The sequence below is a fragment of the Dama dama genome, chromosome 5, assembly GCF_033118175.1.
Source record: "Dama dama isolate Ldn47 chromosome 5, ASM3311817v1, whole genome shotgun sequence".
Taxonomy (NCBI): domain Eukaryota; kingdom Metazoa; phylum Chordata; class Mammalia; order Artiodactyla; family Cervidae; genus Dama; species Dama dama.
In genome coordinates this window covers 63,509,795-63,532,949 of record NC_083685.1, presented here as the reverse complement: position 1 = coordinate 63,532,949, position 23,155 = coordinate 63,509,795, and the positions used below count along the sequence as shown (strand labels likewise).

The 23,155-nt window shown below is 43.1% G+C and overlaps 1 protein-coding gene across 2 annotated transcripts in view; it reads right to left on the bottom strand.

The window, feature by feature from the left end:
- The window catches only part of FHIP1A (FHF complex subunit HOOK interacting protein 1A), a 292,970-nt gene extending 270,354 nt beyond the window's left edge, over nt 1-22,616 (bottom strand). For both annotated transcript variants that reach the window (XM_061142495.1, XM_061142494.1), the window contains exon 1: nt 22,309-22,616. The gene's annotated coding sequence lies outside the window, so the exon portion shown is untranslated. The remainder of the gene's footprint in view (nt 1-22,308) is intronic.
- Nucleotides 22,617-23,155: the final 539 nt, after the last annotated feature.

Below are 23,155 nucleotides of genomic sequence, written 5' to 3'. Positions count from 1 at the left end.
ATGTATGGATGTGAGAGTCGGACTGTGAAGAAAGCTGAGCGCCGAAAAATTGATGCTTTTGAACTGTGGTGTTGGAGAAGACTCTTGAGAGTCCGTTGGACTGCAAGGAGATCCAACCAGTCCATCCTGAAGGAGGTAAGTCCTGGGTGTTCATTGGAAGGACTGATGCTGAGGCTGAAACTCCAATACTTTGGCCACCTCATGAGAAGAGTTGACTCACTGGAAAAGACCCTGATGCTTGGAGGGGTTGCGGGCAGGAGGAGAAGGGGAGGACAGAGGATGAGATGGCTGGATGGCATCACCAACTCAATGGGCATGAGTTTGAGTAAACTCCGGGAGTTTGTGATGGACAGGGAGGCCTGGTGTGCTACGATTCATGGGGTCGCAAAGAGTTGGACACGACTGAGCGACTGAACTGAACTAAACTGAATATTCTTGCCTGGAGAACTCCATGGACAAAGGAGTCTGGTGGGCTACAGTCCATGAGGTCACAAACAGTTGGACACAACCTGAGCAACTAACACACATGGTGCTTTACACATATGAAGTCCTTGATAGATTTCTGAACAAATGATTTAATCAATTAATACATTACTTAAGCGTTCATGTTCTAAATCTGAATTTGTTTCATCTTGTCAATAAAGGAGAATCAGGGGACTTCCCTGGTGATCCAGTGGTTAAGTCTCTGTGCTTCCAATGCAGGGGGCACAGGTTCGATCCCTGGTCGGAGAACTAAGATTCCACATGCTGTGCGGTGCAACCAAAAAACAAATAAAATACAACTCGTTTTATTTCTTATGACATAGGATGCCAGGGGAAAGACCACCCTGCAGAGGGAAGATCGCCAGCGGTGCTGTCAGAATGGCCCGCCTCTGGAGAAGGAAATGGCAACCCACTCCAGTATTCTTGCCTGGAAAAGTCCATGGACGGAGGAGTCTGGAGGGCTGAAGTCCATGGGATTACATGACTGAGCATGTGTGCACGAGGGTGGAGGAAATGGGTTGGTAGCAATAAAGTGGTAGAACTAAAAAAAAAAAAAAAAAAAAAGAATGGCCCGCCTCTGTTTCTGTTCACCTGAGTGACTCTGAGCGCACCATTTAACCTCTCTTCACTTCAGCTTCCTCCTTCAAAGGCCAGGAGGACCTCTCATGCAGAGCAGTCTATTCACTTCACAGCTAAATGAAGAGCCTGCCCTAAGTCCTCCATTACCCCTTCTTTATCAGTCTTAAATGGCTCTAACTCACATTAGAAAATCTTCATATATATTCTCTGAACATGAGGGGGTCATTATTTAAAACAGCACAGGCTTTGTTCGTGTGTGAGTGCTCAGTCGCTCAGTCGTGTCCGACTCTCTGTGACCCCACGGACTGTAGCCCAGAAGGCTCCTCTGTCCATGGGATTCTCCAGGCAAGAATACTGGAGTGGGTTGCCATTTCCTTCTCCAGGGCATCTTCCCGACCCAGGGATCAAACCCGTGTCTCCTGCGTTGGCTGGTGGATTCTTTACCTCTGAGCCACTGGGCAGGCCCTAGAGGATTTTCTTTACAAGGCATTAATTCTCCATCAATTTTTCAAACCCTTACAGTCCTTCAGCACTCATCCTGCGAGCACAGGTGACTTGAGCACAAGACTGCCATCATTCCTAAGACTTCCCAGAGCCACAGCGTCATAATGTCCCAGGACGGCACTCCCTCACCTGAAGGGCAATTCTCTTTCCCACAGAGGAAATAGCACAGCAATCAGATAAGTGATGAGAACAAGAACTGTACCCATTAAACACAGTACACAGTAACATGACCCCAGCTTAAGATGGGATGATTTAGTCTTAAAAATAATAATAAAGAGCTTAATGCTAATGTAAGTGCATCTCAATCAAAATGCACTCAAATCCCTCTGGGGGACAGTTCTGTTGGGAGGTGGGGAGTGGTTAGCCAGCACTCACACAGATGACTGTCACTGATCAGGTATGAGGTTATGACTCAGTCAAGATGGGATTCACTGAGATTCACACAGACAGGCAGAGAACACAGTGAGTCTTCTGTACAACCATTAGATGGTCTTTTTCTAAGATCTTCATTTAATAAAAAGCAATGAACTGCCACAGAAGACAGTCAGCATAGAATCACCCTTTAAAAGACCAAATTCAAAAGAGCATTCTCTAACAAATTTTGATACTATTGCTAGGCACAGAAAATATTTGTACTGGAGGCAAAAAACTATATTTGCATAAATAAATGCTGCCAGCACAGAAGCAATATGACAATGTACGTCCTTACTGGCAAGTAGTAAACCCAACAAAACGCAAATGAAAGCCAAATCTCTGGTGCTCAGAGGAAAACAAGAACACTCAAGAATATAAGGTCAATAGAACTTTTGTTCCCAGCTGCGTAGCTAAGGCTTGCCACCCTGTGAGCTTACAGAGTTGTTCACTCTTCTGAGAACATCCATACCATGCTGAGTTGACTGCATTTTCTCAAAAGTGAATGAGCAAAAAGCACAGCGCTCACGGCGGCCCGAATGGAGCTGTGACAAACGTCCTGCTCTAAAATCACCTTTAACGGCTGCAGTCATCAGGTCAGTGTCTCCAAAGCCTTCCCAGAGATTCAAATCACAGACATGTTACTTTAACTCAGTTACTCCCACTTAAAAATCCATGCCGATTTAAAGTGTTAGAGAGAGAGAGAGTACAGAGCTACTTCCTTCCAAAATCAGGAAGTAAAGGCGCAATGAGTGCATGTGCACTCCAACGCTCCATCATACCCGACTCTTTTGCAACCCCGTGGACTGTAGCCGCCAGGCTCCTCTGTCCATGGGATTTCCCAGGCAAGAATACTGAAGTCGGTTGTCATTTCCTCCTCTGGGGGATCTTCCTGACCTAGGGATTGAATTTAAGTCTCCTGAAAATTGTTAAGTGAGAGTGGCTAAGGTCTTCCCCCGTGGCTCAGGGGTAAAAAAAATCTGCATGTATTACAGGACATGTAGGTTTGATCCCTGCATCAGGAAGATCCCCTGGAGGAGGGCATGGCAACCAACTCCAGTATTCTTGCTTGGAAAATCCTATAGTCAGAGGAGCCTGGCAAGCTACAGTCCATGGGGTCACAAAGAATCAGACACAACTGAAGCAACTAAGCATGCATGCATACATGGTGGCTAAAAAGATAAATTAACAAAAATATTGAATAATCTTGAATAGCAGAAGTTAGCAAGAACCCCTGATACTTTTCAGTGGAAGAATGTAGTCGCAGTTCTGAGATGTTTCACACTAACAGGGACTTTTCCTAAACAAAGAACTCAACATCTAAGGAATTTAAAACACTTGATAATAGTTCATTCAATTCCCTATTACAATGCTTACTGGTATAAAACAAAAAAAATTGCAAGACGTAGTTTGCCCATGGAGGATGGGAGGCACCAGGATGAAGTGAACGACTTGAGAGTAAAATGTAACCCCCTTCCTCACTGCCAGAAGCAAAAGTGAGACATCCTTACAGCATCAAGAGCAATTTCATTAAAGTTAACAAGAACACCAAAGTCCACACGTCTACAGGAATATTAGTCCCTTCAAAGACTACATGCTCATCACAAAAATGCCTGCCAATGCTCAAGATGTCTTAGCAGCAACTCTTCTAAGGCTGCCTTCACGTATATAACACCTTTTTGAAAACTTCACCTGTGACAAATCTGGGTCTTTGAAAGTGGAAGTTGAGATCTGTGAGCTGGAAATACATTTAAAAAATAAAGGGAATCACTGAGCTGGATATTATTTTTAATAAAAAGAACAAGTGCTTTTTCTATGTGGCTTAAAAACTACTTCCAAACATGATTCTTTAAAACTATTCCAAACTCCCCTTCTAAGAGCAGCAGCTATGGGATAAGCAGGCAACCTCCCTAGATGACTTCTTTGAAGAGCATGTTTCACGTTTTAGGATGTCTTTAGTATCGGGATTGTACATTCACTTAATTAGGTAACAGCTATCTCTGCTTCCATTTTTTCACGTTATTCATTCATTCAACAAATATTTACAGTGCTCCTAAATATCTGCCAAGTACTGTGCTAAGCCCTAGGGAGATAATGGTGAGCAGGCCTCTCTACCTGCCTCATGAAGACGATTTACAGAAGCACACAAATTATAACCATTAAGTCAATCCAAAGGGAGAAAAGAAAAAGACATAGGGTGATGCAAAAAACCTATTAAAAATTACTAAAGAAGACAATGAGATGATACAAACAAATTTTATTTAACACTTCATGAAGTGGACAGTCTCCCTGTGGAAACTGTAAAATGGGGCAGAAGACGACACTTTCACAGGATAAAGAATAAAGAACAAGGAAGGGAAAAACAGAAAACATCAGTGACACCCAGGGCTATGCAGTCACCCTTGTCTGGAGTGGGAAGTCTCATAGTTGACCTGGTGCTTGTGGACTGACTGACTAGTTATACTTCCTGGGTTCCTGGTCAAGCAGAGCAGTTTCAGGGACACTTTGTTTTTTTTTTTTTTTTTTTTATTAGTTGGAGGCTAATTACTTCACAACATTTCAGTGGGTTTTGTCATACATTGATATGAATCAGCCATGGATTTACACGTATTCAGGGACACTTTGTTGTTGTTCAGTCACTAGTCATGTCTGACTCTGTGACTCCCGGACTGCAGCATGCCAGGCCTCTTTGTTCTTCACTATCTCCTGGAGTTGGCTCAAAGTCATGTTCACTGAGTCAGTGATGCCATCCAACCATCTCATCCTCTGTCGTCCACTCCTCCTTCCGCCTTCAATCTTTCCCAGCATCAGGGTCTTTTCCAATGAGTTGACTCTTCACATCAGGTGGCCAATGTACTGGAGCATCAGCTTCAGCATCAGCCCTTCCAATGAATATTCAGGATTGATTTCCTTTAGGATTGACTGGTTGGATCTTCTTGCTGTCAAGAGTCTTCTCCAGCACCACAATTAGACAGCATCAATTCTTCAGCGCTCAGCCTTCTTTCTGGTTCAACTCTCACATCCATACATGACTACTGAGAAAACCATAGCTTTGACTATATGGACCTTTGTTGGCAAAGTGATGTCTCTGCTTTTCAATACACTGTCTAGGTTTGTCATAGCTTTTCTTCCAAGGAGCAAGGGACACTGGAATCATCTAAATGTCAGTTTGCAGACAGAGCAACCTGGGCAGGAGGGGTTCTATCGTGGGCCTAGGCTATATACGGTGAGGCCCAGCTGGTGTAAAGAGGCTTTCTAAGGAGATGCAGTTTTTTGTTTTGGCTGTGCTAGGTCTTTTTGTTGCTGTGTATAGACTTTTTCTAGTTGCAGCAAGCAGGGGGCTACTCTCTAGCTGTGCTCAGGATTCTCATTTCAGTGACTTCTCTTATGGCAGAGCACAGGCTCCAGGAGTCCAGGATTCAGGAGTCGTGGTACACGGGCTTAGCTCCTCCACGGCATGTGGGAACTTTCCAGACCAGGGATCAAACCTATATCCCCTGCACTGGCGGCCAGATTCTTATCCACCATGGAAGTCCAGAGATGTCATCTGAACTGAAGATAATCAGCAGTTAACTAGTTAAAGAACACTACATGGGGAAAGGTATGGAGACTGGGTGGAGTAGAGGAGAATGATGTTTCAAGTAGCAGGAACAGCATGTGCAAAGGCTCTGTGGTTTTTTTTCTTTTAAAGAGTATGGGCACATTAAGAAATGAAAGAAAGACTGCAGTGCTAAAGCACTACTTCAATACGAGTGAGAATACTAGTATTGTGTGAATACTAGTGAGAATACTAGCATCGAGAAGTGTCTCAATGCTACTGAGAGAATGGTCCAGGATGAGGCTGGCAAGGTAGTCGGCTAGACTCCACGGAGCCTGGCACACACTAAGGATCTTCACTTCTTGAAGAGTGATGAGAGGCCTCAAGTGGACTCTGAAATGGGAAGGAGGATGGGAAAGAGACACCATAAAATCAACATTATTTAATATCACCAAGGCTGGAGTAAAGAACCAACTGGAGAGTGGACAGAAGAGAAGCAGGAAGACCAGTTAAGAAGATATTGTAATAATCTACATGAGAGGGTGGAGATAACACAGATGAGAGAAAGGGGTGGACTTGAGAGGCACTGGATGTAAAAGCAGTAAAAATTAGGATGGTATTCTGTATTTGTTATTTACTCAAAGATAATACTTTCATTTTGCCTAAGAATTCCTTATTTGCCAATCAGTTGCAAACCAAAACACATAATGCAAATGTCAGAGTTCTTTTTCAATCTAGTTCTGCATATTTTATCTTCTTTTATATAAAGAAAAAAATAGCAAAGAGAAAAACAAGACTTAAGAAGTATTTCATTTTATGTAAAGATGTGTGTTCCTGAAAAACTGAGTTGCACCTGGGTAATAAAAGAACCCATACCTTTTTACTGAGTAAATATTTTTCTTGCACAAAAACACACTAAAAAACGCAGAACAGAGTCTCATGATACTATATCAAGTGAAATGTAAAACATTATCTCAATGATTTCCATACATCATTTCTCTTTTATTACAGGGTACATAAATCAGGTGATTTTACAACTTTAAAAGGAAGGAATGGCTGAGAGATTTAATAATCACCATTAAGTTTTATAATAAACCATTTAGTAAGCAACCAGAATGCCCAAGAGGCTTCCAGTGATTTAAATCTATTCTTTCACCAATGATTTCACTGGTTCCCTGATAATTCCCTGATGGACAGGGAAGCCTGGTGTGCTGCAGTCCATGGGGGTCACAAAGACTTGGACACAACTGAGCAACTGGACTGAACTGAACTGAATGATTTCACCCATATGGAAAAGTCATTTTTATATCTATCCTACTATGATATGCTACTTCTAATCCATACCCTCCAAAAAAATATAGCTTTCCAGTAGGCCGGGGTTAGTTACCATGTCATAGCCACGTACTGGGTCAGCCAAAAGTTCACTCGTGTTAGTCTGTGTAGTGGTGCATGCTCAGTCGTGTCTGACTCTTTGCAACTCCATGGACTATAGCCCACCAGGCTCCTCTGTCCATGAACACTTCTAGGCAAGAATACTGGAGTGAGTTGCCATTTCCTTCTCCAGGGGATCTTCCCAACCCAGGGATCAAACCTGTATCTCCTGAGTCTCCTGCATTGCAAGCAGATTCTTTACCACAGAGCCACCTGGGAAGCCCCCATAAGATGGTATAAAGTTCAAAATGTAGTCAGCCTTATAAACTCTGTGAGTACACAAAAAGTCAAATTTGGTACTGAATTTGCCACATGTTCTTGTGTTTGATGTACACAGCCCAGTTTGGGCCATACTCAGAACAAACATAAAGGAGGAAACCAGGTTCTAGCAGTCTCGTATATCAACAACAAATGTACCAGCCCAAGTCTAATGCCATGAGCTCAAAAAAAAGAAGACAGTCTAACTTTGAGATTTTGCAACTAGATTCTACACCACTCCTTAAAAATACAGTTTTCAACTTGGAAAGAAACAGATTCAATAAAAAAAAATCACTGAAGAAAGAATATAAAACTACAGCATGTTGATAAACTGACTTCTAAAGGCTAAATGCACATTTAAAAATGCTGCTTTGGGCGCCTTAAGCCACCACCCAGGCATTATTTGACTGCAGACTCTGCATAGGAATTTCTGTTTTCTTCCTTAAGAAAAACTGTTAAGCAACAAAGGTGTATGTGAAGTAACCTGAATCACCTAAAACACAGTCTTGACAGTCATTATACTTTATAACACACTTAAGCTGAATTGGGCACACAGAAATTTAACTTCTGATATGCAACAACAGCTCTTTGTGGTTGTTTTTAAATGTATGCCTTGGAATCTTCCCAGCACAGAGGTAAAGAAGAGAAATCATGAAAAATCTCATTATCTTTTACTTTTCAGGAAAAACAAAGTAGATTAGAATTGAGAATTAAAATCTCAAGCCATACAAAACTAAAAAAGTAATTCACAGAAAAATATTTATTACTATTGAGCTATGCCAGTGTACTCTATATGCCAAGTTTGCTGCTCACCTAGACATTTTATGATCACATTAAAACACAGTTGAAAAAGAAAAAAAAACACAGTTGAAAGAGGAGCCCTACAGTAAAAAGGTTGACCCTTTCGTGATTTTACCTGCTTGACAAAGGTGTCATGATAAGTCACATGGCCCATGAGTTTCCCAAGCTGATTGTTGCTTCATGCACTCACCAGTATTTTAGTGAGGAAGAGTAAAGTGGGTTTTTATCTAAGACTCAGGCCTTACAATTTCTGTATTCCAGGTGAAGGGATATTCACTCATCCCTTACTTTTCTTAAGCAGTGCAAACAAGTATGTCCAAAAAAGTAGTGACAACTTGAAGGATTAACGAGGATATTAGACATCTCATATATAATTTTTTTCTTTTTTTTTTTGGCCCCACATTGCAGCTTGTGGGATCTCAGCTCCCCAATCAGGGATTGAACCCACGCCCTCAGCAGTGAAAGTGCAGAGTCTGAACCACTGGACCATCAGGGAATTCCCTAATATCTAAGTTTTAAGAACAGAAAAAAAAAAAATGAAGATTTTATTTATCAGGGCTCGGTACGTTCCAAATTCTGAAAGGAATTAACACTAAGGCATTTTGATTTATCTGTTCTGTTTGTTTTTATGTATGATGAGCTACCATCACTCAGGTCAGCAATTAACAATGTATAGCTATTCACAACCTGCCATTCCCACTTCTTGCCTCTGCTGGATTGTTTAAAGCAAAATTCAGGACTTCCATGGTAGTCCAGTGGTTAAGACTCCGTGCTTCCACTGCAGGGGGCCCAGGTTTAATCCCCGGTCAGGAAACTCAGATCTCACACGCCTTAAGGCATGGCCCAAATCACACATCATATCTGAGACAAGAAAAAAATGGCCCACAAAGATATGTCACTTCCCAATCCCCAGATGCTCTGAATATTAGTTTATATGGGGGGAAAAATATAGGTATAACTTTCAATCTTAAGAGGGAATCCATCTTGGATCATCCAAGTAAGTCCTAAAATGCAATCCTGTGTATCCTTATAGGAAAGAGGTAGAGGAGACAGGACACAGACACACCAAGGGGAGAAAGCCACGCGAGGTGGGACAGAGAGACACAGTCGCAGACCAAGGACAGCTCCAGAGAAGAATGATCCTCCCCCAGCATCACACAGGGACCATGGCCTTGCCTACTCCTTGATTTTAGACTTCCAGCGTCCAGAACTATGAGAGAATAATGTCTGCTGTTCAATCCACCCAGTCTGTGGCAATGTTACCATAGTTATAGGAAACTAATACAATAGTGTACAAACTGAAAATTTTTTCATTATGTATATTTAAGAAATACTTTTTAAAAACAACACCATGATCATTCCCTTTGTTAAAGTCCTTTAATGTGTCTAAATCCAGAGTTCAAATTTCCAAAATTATCTCAATTTCATATTTATAATTTATAACTTTGTGGTGATTTAGCCAAACCAAGATACAAAAATACTTATGTCTCTTAAGTCTCAAGGCAACTTTTTAAAATATAAAAAATAAATAAAAACACTTATCTGACACTGACTTTGGGGAAAAAAATAATAGCTCTTCCTTCTTTGTTTTTCTTGCCATTTATTTACTGACAAACAAAATAACTTGTTCTATAGAAATATCGACATTCTGGATTTGGCTGATCACACCTCCACGGTATTTTTAAACATGGTCCCCTTTTTCCTGTGCTTCTTATAAACTAGCAATTAGAGACAAAGTCTTGATCAGAATTATATTCAGGTTTTTGATAAGAAATGTCAAATGTTTCTACATATTTCCTATTTTATCCAATTAGGGGGCACACATTTACTTTTTTCTCTTTTTGTGATGTTAACACCGATCAGTGGGCACAGGGATTCTCTGTCTGATGTTATCAAGTGTAAAGTTCCCAAGTACCCTTTGACCTAAGTTTCAGGTGTCACTGACAATCATTCCCTAGGTTGTTATTTCATTATGGGTAATGAAATGATAGTATTTTCTTTATGTCATTCCTTCTGCACTTATGAGTTGGAATTATAAAAATCAGGTTTTTGTCCAAACCACTTGTTGGTTCCCCTGAAATACAGCATTGGTTTTTCAAAAAAACAGGAGAAGTAAGGTAAGTGCTTGATAACATCTTTTTAAGGTAGTATTAGGACAGATATCCGCCTCTTGACTATAAAGACTACCCTGGTCTGACTCAATGAGTGTAACTTCTCAAGTGCACTCCACTTAGTCCTCAAGTTACCAGTTCAAATACTCCACCTACAATATGAAACCTATTTTTAAAGAACAAAAGGCAGGACCCAACATGACTATGTCAATTTGATGTCGATTCTCAGGATTTACGCCCCATCAAATCAGTCCAAACTCTTCAACCAACCCCTTTGAACCAGTCAGCCTGAGGCTACCAGACCCTGCTTCACTGATACAACCCATCCTCTTATTCTGGACTTTGGTGTCTCTGGTCGGTGTCTGCACGCCTGACGCTCTCCCTGCAACCAGCTCAAGCTGTCCTCTTTGCCCTCAGCAGGAAACACAGCTCCTGCTCCTGCATCCAGCACCCACCCTTCTTCCAAGAATGGCACGATCCTTCTCTCTGGAGACTGCTCCTTTTCCCCACCCAAACGACGTGCTTCTAGATGGGGCTGCCGATTACCAGACAACATGTGCCGCCGGCCCTGGGGAAAAGGGTACCATCCAAGGGAGGTTAACCAGAGGCAGCCCCGGGATTCTGAGATGTAGATTAAAAGCTCAGGCCCTCTTTCTGGGTGATCCTTGACTTCTGGGCAGCCATGCCCTCAGCCACGTGGAGAAAACCGACCCAGAGAGAAGTATGGAGAAGTTGGGAAAAGACACGGAGATGCTCAGTGGCATAGGAGTCTCCAGCTTTGGCTTCCAATACCTCCTTCACTTCTCTCATACCTTTGACCATGTGAGTCGATAAATTCCCTTTCCATATAGTTGAAATTTCTATAACTTACAACCAAAGGAATCTGAATACAATCCCCACCACAGTGACGTCTACATTTCTGGTTTCTTATGCTTACTTTCTGCACAAATAATGCTTAATCACAAGCTGTCCTAATTTTTTGTGTCAAATACATGTCTGTCAACATCTTCTGTGGCTCTGCAGACATATTAACTCATAACTTCTGAAAGAACCCTACTAACAATCCCTAGAAGAGTGCTAACAGAGATTTAGTACATAAATAACAATTACCATGTATTGATTATTACTTACATGGTAAGCATTTCAGATGTGTTATCTTATTTAACCCTCAAGAAAAATTCCTACGGTGGCCGGGGGAGCATTATAAACTTGGGCTTCCCCGATGGCCCAAGTGGTAAAGAATCCACCTGCAATACAGGAGACACAGGAGAATGTAGGTTTAGTCCCTGGGTCAGAAAGATCCCCTGGAGGATGAAATGGCAACCCACTCCAGTATTCTTGCCAGGAGAATCCCATGGACAGAGGAGCCTGGCAGTCCATGGGGTTACAAAGAGTTGGACACGACTGAGCACAAAAACATAAAGAAGCTAAGGTTCATCACAGGAAAGTAACAGGTTCAAAGACACAATTACTAAATAGCAAAGCAGAGGTCTGAACCAGATTTGTGTCCAAATTGCACCTTCTCTCCACCATGCCCATGCTGCCTCCTACAACAATAAATACTTGCTAATTAACTTGCCAGAGAGGATAACTCACCAAAGACCTCCAGTTAACCCCTGACTCTCCACTGACCTCAAAGTACATGCCCTTCATCATTAAGCATAACATTAATATATGGATGCATAAATAAATGAGCTATATGAAAATAAGTACCTTGAAAAAGTTATAATACAATTTCTCCAAAATTACTACTGGCAGCCTGAAGACAAAATGCTGGCATTCCTCTTAAGGAAGAGGTAAAAGGATGAATATTTAAGACCCCTCTGCCTGAATAAGATGTATACAACTCCCCTGGCGGTGATATTTCAAAACAGCAAAAGGAGATTTGTGAGAGCCTGTCGATGTGTGACGCGCCTTCAGCTCTGCAATTGCTCAGAGGAATATTCCTGTGTCATCATTAGACACTAATAGTTATTGAGCACTCCCGTGGCTTGGAGGCAAGAACAGAAGCCCTTTAGGAAGAAAATGGCTGCATCTTCTTAGCTCAGTGACAAAAGACCAGGAGGACAGGAACATCAATTTACTGACAGAGAACCCAAAAATCACCAGTTCCCATCTCTACACGATCTGCATCCTTCAGGCCAAAGTTTTCCATTCCATGCTTCTGTGTCCAATTGCTGCTGGAACTACTCTATTAAACTAAGTCTGAGGCAACAACTGTTTCCAGCATCTATCCAAGGACTTTCCAACGAGAAGTGTCCCATACACGTGTTGGTGTTGCCTGCCTCTTTTTTTCCTTCCTCACTGTTTCCACTCTACTTGGGGGCCTTATACCATACATACACTCTTCTGAGCAAGACAGTGACTGTTCCTAAGAAGGCCAGAGCTGCTATCAAAGAGGCACGCTCCTTAGTTATAAGCTGTCAAGAGCAGAGCCAAGAAGAGAGTGTGCCCAGCACACACTGGCGAATGGCTGTACCCCTTGATGGCACAGGACTTCGCTAACTTGCATGGTCTGGTGAAAGACAGCCCTAAAGGGCTCAGCGCTGTCCCGACACAAAACGACTTCAGATGAGACCGTATGTGCAACAGTGCTTTTCAAACCACGAACAGCTGGGAGACTCTAAATTACTCCTGCTATAGATGGGGCTGTAACAAAGGCAACGACCTGGGGAACAGGTGGGTATATGGTTTGAAACCTAACTCAGTCTGGATGTGCTAAGTCGCTTCAGTCATGTTCAACTCTTTGTGACCCTATGGGCTGTAGCCTGCAAGGCTCCTCTGTCCGTGGGGTTTCCCAGCTAAGAGCACTGGAGTGGGCTGCCATGCCTTCCTCCAGGCGATCTGCCCAACCCAGGGAATGAACCCTTGTCTCCGATGTCTCCTACGCGGGCAGGCAAGTGTTTTACCACACGTGCCGCCTGGGAAGCCCAGGTCTGAATAGAAGGGACCTTCAGTAACAAGAAGGAAAAAAGAAAGAGGGGCCAACAGGATTTAACAGAAAGCCCAGACAGCCAAGGGTGTGAAGAGTTTTCAAGACAGCAGGCTTCCGAGCACTTCCCTGGGGGCTGGCTAACTGGCTAAGCCACCAGCAGCTAAGACTCCACGCTCCCAGTGCAGGGGGCCTGGGTTTGATCCCTGCTCAAAGAACTAGATTCTGTCTGACACAACTGAAGATCCTGTGTGCTGCAGTGAAGAAGCAGTGCAGCCAAATACATACTTTTTTTTTACTCTTTAAAAAATAGACAGCAAACTCCCATTCAATTCAACAAACACTTACTGAATGGCAGGCGTTGGTCTACATCTTGGGACACAGCCAAAGAGAGTCAAAACTAATTCAGCAGACATCCCTGCCCTTCGTCGAGCTTTACGTTCTTATTTGGGGGTTAAGTGATAAACAATACACAAAATAAATAAGTAAATTGTAATATGTTAGAAGATAAGTGCAGGACAGCAGGAGAAGGGGGAAGGAATGTGCAGAGGATCTCTAACACCCTGAGATTAAGACATAACAAAGTTCATAAGGAGGTCAGAGTTGCAATGATGTTCCTCAAAAACGACATCCAACTGCAGGAGAAACGAGGAAAATCAAACAGAGCTTGAACGAAATGTGCATAAAACTGGACAACTGTCTAGGAACACAGAGCTCTTTTTCCATATTTCGTCTTCTTGACCCTTGCTCAAAATTATTGACACTAACATGCTATGTTAACATAATTACGGAGGAAGATACGAAATGACTTCACCACGGGCAGAGCAAAGAGAATTTCTAGAGACAAGAGCAAAGCAGATGAGAGGAAAAATAGTTGCAAACCAGTACTTCAGGAAAGGGCTAATTCAACAGAACTTTAAATGTGGCTCAACTTTTTCTTAGGAAAAGTTAGCTCTAGGTCAAGGACGATGTGTAAGTTTTGTTTCCAGTAACAATGCCAAACACCTGGCAGAGTCTCCCTGGAGCACCGCTCTGATGAAGAGCTCTGGGTCCGGTGGGCACTGAGCTGCACGCTTCTTCCCTGGGCACAAGGTCGGGGAGTGAGCACGAGTGCCCCACACGTGCCTCTCCTTCCTTGGCAGAGCTTAGCGCTTTAAAAAAATCAGGAAACACTGGCCACCCACCATGTGAAGCAAAACCAAGAACAGTGGAGGATTTGCAGTATAGAGCTTGAGCTGAGTCCTCATGGAGTTCATAACTAGGAACAAGGACAACTGTATAAAAGAGTTTTTAACACTAGAAAGCTAATGTCTAATAAATAAATTCCTAAAATTTCAGTACAGAGGTTCAGATGCCAGGAAACTGCTACAGGAAAAGATAGCCAAGAAAGGCTTAATGGAGGACCCAGGCTTGGAACTGGATTTGAAGAATTCACATCACCGAGATAGGCAAGAGGAAGGACTGGTCCCATCAGAGACAGCAGGCAAGGAATAGGTAGGTGTGCTTAGGAATGAAGAACAGATCAGCACGGCCGCCTGAGCAGAGGATCTGCATGGGGCACGTCCCAGATGCCTCGGGTGTTAGGGATCTCCAGGGAAAGAACCAACCACACAGATAAAGGAGGTGGACAGACGAAGAGAACAAACGTGGGCAGCAACGGGAGAAAGGGGCGGGGGGATGCACCGGGACACTGCGATTGACCTATTCACATGACCATGTACACTAGTGGGATAGCACCGGGAACTCATCAGTGCTCTGTGGTGACTAAATGGGAGGGAAATCCAAGAGCAGACACGTAGATACGTACAGCCGACCTGCTCTGCTGTGCGGCGGAAACTGACACGACCCTGTAAAGCAACAAGACTCCACCAAAAATTTTAAAAGTAAATAAAAGATGTATATTTTTATATATATAGACAGACAGACAGAAAGGTTTATCATAAGGAATTGGCTCATGCAATTACAAAGGCTGAGAAGTCCCAAATCTGCACTGGAGAAAAACAGCTGATGATACAGTTCAGGCCCAAGCTTGAGGCCAAAGGCACAGAAGGTGGATGTCCTAGCTCGAAAACTGTCAGGCAGAGAGAGCAAATCCTCCCTTCCTCAGCCTTTCTGTTCCATTCAGGTCCTCAGGGGGCTGAAGAGGCCCAGCCACAACAGAAAGGCCATCCACTCCACCCAGTCCAATTCCAACGTCAATCTCATCCAGAAACACCCTCACAGACACACCCAAACAATGTTTAACCAAATCCCTGGACAACCTGTCCCCCAATCAACTAAATCTGGCACCTAAATTTAGCCATTATACCTTGAATTGACTTATTACTCAGTAGGCAACAAGGGCCATGATCAGTGACATAAGCAAAGCTGTACTTTACAGAATCAGACCAATCATGGCATGAAAATGGATGACAGAAAAACTGGAAATGAAAACAAGGTAAAACACATTACAATCGCCCCTGAGATAATAAGACACAGACCATGAACAACAAACACGTGTAGGATTCTGTTCACAATAAGGTGGGTACTCAGCTAGGTGACTAAGATGAGTTACTCTTGTCACCCTATGGTTTAATAGGATGTCAGGATCCAAATAAAGACCTATGTAGCAGGAACTGGAGAAGCAAGCCTAGCATTTCAAAGGTCAGCAATGAGGATGCGGGTTTAGGGATCACTCGTGTAGGGGCGGGAGCCAAGTTGAGAGTTTGCTCCAGGAATGCCCCTCCTGACAGAAGCCGGAAGGACAGCAGGTTGAATCAGTCAGGCTTGAGTCAGAAAGTCTCACAAGACCGACTCGTTTTGTGATTCACTGTGGAGGAATGACCACTCCTAGGTGGCACACTAATCCTAAAACACGATCAAGAGGTAGGATGACTTTAGGAGGAAAAAGGGGAGGCGGCAACACAACCAGGCCCCAAACCACCCAAACACAACTTACAAGCTGACTCATCAAGAGCACACACAGGGTCCACTTTCCAAATCGGACACACAAAGGCCTCAACATGAACCCAGTGGAGAAGCACAAGGAGGAAACGGAAGGACAAACTTCATCAAGCTGGTAAGAAACCAGCATGAACCATTAAGTTTTTAATACAACTCGAGTAAACAGCACATTGTCTAGTATTTCCTGAAGCAAATCAAGGTCAATGAAAGTCCTGTTGCCACTTTTTTCATAAACATTACTGCATCTTGCTTAAAATAAGGGGAGTGTAAACATTCTGAAATATATCACAAACAGGAGGGATTTTAAATATTCAACTTATTAAAAAAGTGAGTGTCAGAGACCAGGCAATAACCAAGACTAATACACAAGATATGTTTCATCCTCCCACAAAAAAAAAACCAAAACATAAGAACTAAATACAAACAATGAAGTTTCACCTGTATCCTAAAAAATTCTTAATTTATTAAGAATTTAAGAATTTAATTAATTCTTAATTTATTAAGAATTTTTTCATATAAAAGACATCAAGAAGCTTTTTTCCTAATAAAATAAATATGGGCAGACATCATCTTAATTTTAAGGGTGCACCAAATATTTATGCTAAATGACCTATTGATATTTTTAAAGTATAGCTTATATTACTTATGCATAAATACACATATGTATATATGTGTGTGTGTGTGTATACACACATAGGGTATGTGTATATATATATAAGTGTGCATGTGTGTACATTTATATTTGTTAAGATGTTTTTATACTCATTCTAATATGTTACAAAGAAAATCATGAATGAACTCCAAGTACAAGTTCCATGAACACAAACAAAACAGAAGGTATTCATCCTGAGGAATGAAACACAATCCTCTAATTGAATGGTTATGAACAAAGCTTGGACTCCATGAAAATATTAATCAGCTCTCTAAGATGACCAATAAAAACTTTGCCACAGGAATTCCTGAAATGTTCCTGCTTCAATGAGCCTAGGTCATGAAATTTAGCCAAAGTATTATATTTCACATTTTCCACACATAGATGAGTAAAATTAGTCCTTGGGACTTTCTGCAGGTCTAAAGATCTTAAAATTGACCCATGACCAATATTTCAACAGAGGTAAATTTTCATACAAGGGGAGCTAAAACACACTCACTTTGCATTCTGCAAAGCCTAGCGGATTCCCCTGAACTCCTTAATGGCATGTCCTAGAATAATGTTCTGTAAAAAAAATTTTTTTAACTATGCTCCATAAAAAGTAATTAGCAGCTCATCCAACAACTGCAGAGTATTTTTAGAGCTGTTATCAATTACTATATTCTCTTGGGGAAAACATTAAAACCAAAAAAATCTGAAATCAGGTGAGCCTCACCTAAAAGCTCAGCGCCTTTTGTTACTATGACCTTTTGTTTCAGAGTCTGCTCATATATTAATAATTTCTATCTTTGGTCCAATACATTCAAAAATAAAAAAGCCATTAATATAGTTTAAAATGTAGAGACACTACTAGAGGAAGTATAAATTAGAGAAAATTAATTTTTCATCCCTCTGACTCTTTCACAAACCTTTCCTACCCAACTGTACAAAGATATACTTTCAAGGATGTTCTCCAAAGCACTATTCTTACTATGGGAAAATGGGAAACAACCCACATTTCCAACAATAGGAAATTGCTTAAATTACCTGTAATGCAATACTACACAGTATGATCTGTATGTATGGCTATGGAAACATTTTCAATGCATATTAAGTTAAAAATTAAGTTGAAAGTTGTGTTATTTTACCCCCACTTGTTATTAAAATCACAATTATAAATGTATTTTAAGAAAATTTGATAGAAGTTTCTCTAGAATACAATAACACAATGCACTTTTAACTTTCAACATTACGTATTTCTGTAGTGTTTGAATGTTGAATAATATGTATTGTGTGTATAATCAGAAAAAATAAAGTTTTCTTTTAAGTTGGTGATATAATTTTGGAGGGAAAGTAGAAAATCTCATGTATAAAGAAAAAAGAAATCTTAGATTACTTTACTTTAAGAAATTACTTTAAGAAATCTTAAAAACTTTTCTATTATAGTTCTGCTACATCACCTGCCTCTGCCTCTCTCTTGGAAGACCGTTGTTGCCTTATTCTCAGAATTTCAAAATTAAGCAACATACATAGATATCAGAAAGACCTTCTTATCATCTCCCATTAGTAACAGCTTCTAGGGATAAAAGTTTAGGCCAAACTCCAGTATTTATCAAATTCAACTGAGTAACACCATCAATTTCTGAATAGCTGCAGACAGACTGCAAAAGTGTCTCTAATTCTAAGTAAAAGTTATTATAGAATTAACCTCAAAAATGTACAGATTATGCAGACTTTGAAACTCTGCAGCACTTCTGTAATAGAAATATGAGGAATTAGAGATAATCACCTAGTTTTGAATCCACAGTCCAACAATCTAACCAAACACTGTAAAAAGTAGACAGAAAGGAGAAGGGAGCAATGCCTGGAAAGGTAACGAAGGAATCACAAGCGTGGAGGAAAGCTCCTCCTGCCTGGGGAAGGGTGTGAACCTGGGAGACCTTAGCGAAACAATTAAACTATATTTCAATTTCCTCACCTACAAGATGAAAGGGCTGGAAATAATCTCTGCAGTCCCTTTTGGCTCTAAAATTCTAAAAACAAACCTTTACTCTCTCCTTGCCAAAGACGACCTAAAAAGGCAATACACATGTACCCAGTGTAACATATAAGGTATAAGGTTGTAATGTACTTGGCCAAAAACAGCAGAGTCCCGCCTGGCTCCTCCTCTCCCTTGAGTCCCACTCTCCAAAAGAAGCCCTTTCAACTGTTTTAGATGTTTCTTCTAGTAATTAATTTCATATTTGTAAACCCCACACTTAAATTCTATTTTCTGATTTTTTTCAACTGTAGATCCTAGTCAAAGTTCCTTATGGCAACTAGTAGGGTATTTATTTACCTACCCCACCTCCTGGGGTGCGGCTACACTGTTAAGATGCAAAGGATATAAAGATGACATGCATGTACACACACACGTAAGTACATATTTCTATAGTCCCCCATGAGCACGCATTTTGGTAAATGAGAAATAAGACCCCATTTTGCATCCAAACACTGCACACGATGTAGCAGAGAAAAAATTAAAAGCCTGGCTTCTAAACCAGAAACACCGCACTTGGGTCTGAGTTCACCACATACAGGAACAAAATATGCATCTAAAAGTTTATTTTCTCAGAGTCTCCTCTGTTTTCCTCCTGTATAATCTGAATATAATAGCCTGAACTTCAAAATGGTTAAGTCACAAAGCACAAATATGGTATGTGCTCGGTCACTCAGTCATGTTCCGACTCTTTGCAACCCCAAGGACCGTAGCCCACCAGGCTCCTCTGTCCATGGGATTTTTCAGGCAAGAACACTGGAGTGGGTTGCCATTTCCTTCTTCAGGGGATCTTCCCCCACCCAGGGATCAAATCCACATCTCTTGCATCTCCTGTATTGGCAGAAGGATTCTTTAACACTGTGCCACCTGGGAAGCCCCCATACTACATTTGATCTTAGCCAAAAGGCCAAGAAGTGATGGCAAGAGCTGCCTTTTTGGTTAAGTCAGCCATCTCAAGACCCACAAAAAAGTTACTTTCTGTTATTGTCTTCACTAAGAGATCCCTATAAATGAAGTTCCTGAAGCTACTGGTCACTTGAGCACTGTTCTCCTGTGTAGGCTAAAAACTAAGAGGCAGACATCATGAGGGTAAGAGTGAAGTGGAGGTGTTCACTCTTCACAGAGGCATGAGAAGTAAGAGTGAAGTCAGTCATGCTCCACGGCCAAAATCTGAGGGGCCAGCTCTTCCAAGGGCCTCGGTACCACCCGATGAGACAACTGTACACAGAACATTGAGCATCTAAGCAGGGATCAGAGAAAGCAACTCTGTTTTATATTTGCAGAGAGAGGGAGCTTTCTTATCAAATTCTTTTTTGAAAAGTAAAACAAGAACATAATTTCAAAAGTCACACCTCAGGCTTCTTCTAATATGTACCTCTATATTTCAACATTATTTGTACATCTGCTTTCTGATTTGCAGATATACTCTACTCACTTTCTATTATGGCAGAAAAGAACTTTGCAGAGAAAGTGTTTTGAACCAATTTCGAGAAGTTATCACGAAGAACTGTCCAGCAATGCATTACCGACACTGTAGTAAAACAGTCCTCTCATTTCTGGTCTTCAAAGGCCTACATTAAAAGTGATACAACCTGGGCTCCCCTGGTTGTCCAGGGGCTAAGACTCCACACTCCCAAAGCAAGGGGCCCGGGGTGGATCCCTGGTCAGAGAACTAGATCCCACATGCCACAACTAAAGATTTCACATGCCATAACGAAGATCGAAGATCCCATGTGCTGAAACTAAGACCCGGCACAGCCAAATAAATATCTTTTCTTTTATATAAATTGATACAACCGTACTGTCTCTACTTAGGGGAAGGTAGGAAGCTAGCTGGGTAGTTGTGCCTAGATTGTGAAACCACTCTAAATCTCTCTCTGAATCTAGTTCAGCGATAGGCAGTTTCTCTTGTCTTTTCTATCTACCCCACACAGTTAAATCCTATTCCGAAAGCTACAGGACAAATGACAGATGGGACCCCAAACTTTATTTCAAAACAAACATGGAAACAATTTCTATGAACTTGGCGGAGAGGAATTAACTGGAACTAAAAGAAACCAGCTTTTAATTATCTGAAAAGGTTATCTAAAGCCAACAAGTATGCCACATTAAGCCGTAAATGTACAGACTGAATCTCCTGTTCGACTTCGGTGCAGCGAAGACCGCTAAAGTTCTCCAAATGTGGACTTGGGCTGTGGTACGCTACGTTTGGGCAGTTTCAGGGAAAACATCCTGTCCAGGGCCAGGTGTCCAAGTGAATTTGAGGTCAGGCAGGTGACCCTGCCAACCAGACATGGTACATTAAGGCGAGGAAATCTTTTCTCTCACTAATCAACAGGATAAAGGTGATTAAGCAGGAATTATTTTTCAATGACCTACATAATTTCATCAGGGCTGCTGTGGCTATTAGCAGAGAGCAGCTGATTTCCTAACAAGATGAATTTGATAGCAGGTCCCTTCCAGAGAAGGCAGGCAGCAGGCCCAGTCTGCAGGGAAGCAACAAGTGGTATGCACTGTTACACTCCTCCTCCTCAGGACTCTCTCTTCTCTGTTCTGATCTTCTTTCTTCCACTGGGAATATTCCTCACCGTGGATGGCTAAGAGTGCAGCACCTGCTGAATGGTGGAAGCTGGGTCTATTTTTTGTTTAATTTTTATTTTATACTGGAATACAGCTGATTTACAACGTTGTGTTAGTTTCAAGTGTACAGCCAAGTGATTCAGTTATACACATTCATATATCCATTCTTTCTTCAGATTCTTTTCCCTTTTTAGTTATTACAGAATATTGGGAAGAGTTCCCTGATCCACCCATTCAGAACAGACCAGGATAAATTACGAGTCTGGGATTAACAAAACCAGGCTCTATTAAGAATGGATGGATCCACGTAGGTGGGACAGAATTGGGCTAATTCATTAGACCTGCCCACTTGTTTCCCAAAGTCCCCAGGAAACAAGGCTACCCCTGCCATCAACACCTGGCTCTGGCTGGGCTCCTGAAACAGGACAGCAGTTCCACTCCCGAGCAGAAGTGGAATTATAACAAGGGACCTTTGTTAAGGTCGGAGCAGGACACAAACACACACACACACACACACACACACACACCATCATCATCACCGTCAATAATAACAACTTGAAAGCCGTTTCATAAGAGAACTTGATGAAACTGAGCAAAAACCACCCAACAAGTAAGTCCTCACACTGGAAAGTACTGCAAACTTAAGCGTGGCACCGCCTCTGCCTCTACTATAAAAGCGACAAGGTCTGGAGAGGAAAACTGAGCCCCAGACCTCTTCGCCTTTGCCGGTTCCTCCCGCACGACCCAGCTCTCCGGCCCCAGGGACCAAGAAAAGGGTGGAGAGCCCTAACGCCACCCTTCTCCATCAAAACAAGCTAGCTCCCTCTCCCCCGGGATCAATCACAGAGTAACGCCCGGTCCCGCAGCTCCGGGAGCCAACCTCCTCCCCGCCGCGCCTGGCCCGACACAGAGACCGTGTCTGGGCTATTCCCAAGGGCCCCCTCCCAATTCCTGCGCCTCCCGCCCGGTTGGAGAGCTCAGGAAGAGGCGCTTCTGCTCTCCCGCTTCCCACAACCCCTAAAGGAAGACAGTCCCTCAGCGCAAGTCTCAGAACCGCGCGCTACGTACCTGTCAGTGGCCGCGGCTCCCCCTCCCGAGGGCGCGGTGCGGGGACGGTGCAGAAAGTTTGAGCCACTGCCCGCGCCGGACGCCGCGAGGAAGGGGCAGCGGGCTCCTCGCCGGGTCCGGGACAGTCCGCTGCGCTGCCGGGCCGGCCGACGCTCGCAGATCTCGGCTGGGCTCCCCCCGGCCCGGCTCCAAGTGTACAGCGGCTCCCGGGGAAAGGAGGAGGCGGGAGAAGGTCCGAGCGCAACTCCCCGACGGTGCGTCAGCGGGTGGCGGAGTCGCGCCGCTCCCCGGCTCCCCCGCCCGCCTACCCCGCGCCCTCTGGAGCGCAGGCGGGGCCCTGCCGGGGAGGGGCCCAACCTGCCAGACCGGCCCCGGGAAGAGCGCCGGCCCCGCCCGCCGGCCGGCCCCGCCCCTCGCAGGCCCCGCCCCTCGCGGCCCCGCCCCTGCCCCCGCGCGTGGCCGCCAGGTGCGGGGTGGACGGGGCGGGGTCGGCTGCCAGTGGCCCGGGCGCCCGTTGCCAAGGTGAAGGAGGCGGAGCCTCTGAGGAAACGTTTCCACCGAAACTTGAACCCCGCGGAATGGAGGACACCTCGCCCTTGGGGAACTCGCCTGTCGCTGGAACTACACCCCTTCACGAACACACACACACACACACACACACCACGTTTACAGTCGTGCCAAAAGGCTCATTATTTGGGTTCTGTTGAGTGGAGAAGGTGAGACACCTCCATGCGACACGCATGGAGTATAGGTGTACGTGTCACAGTTCACTGGCAGTTTTCCCCCTGAATATGAGGGCTATTTAATTGGACATTTCAACAGCAAAAAGAAACTTCCCCACCTCACA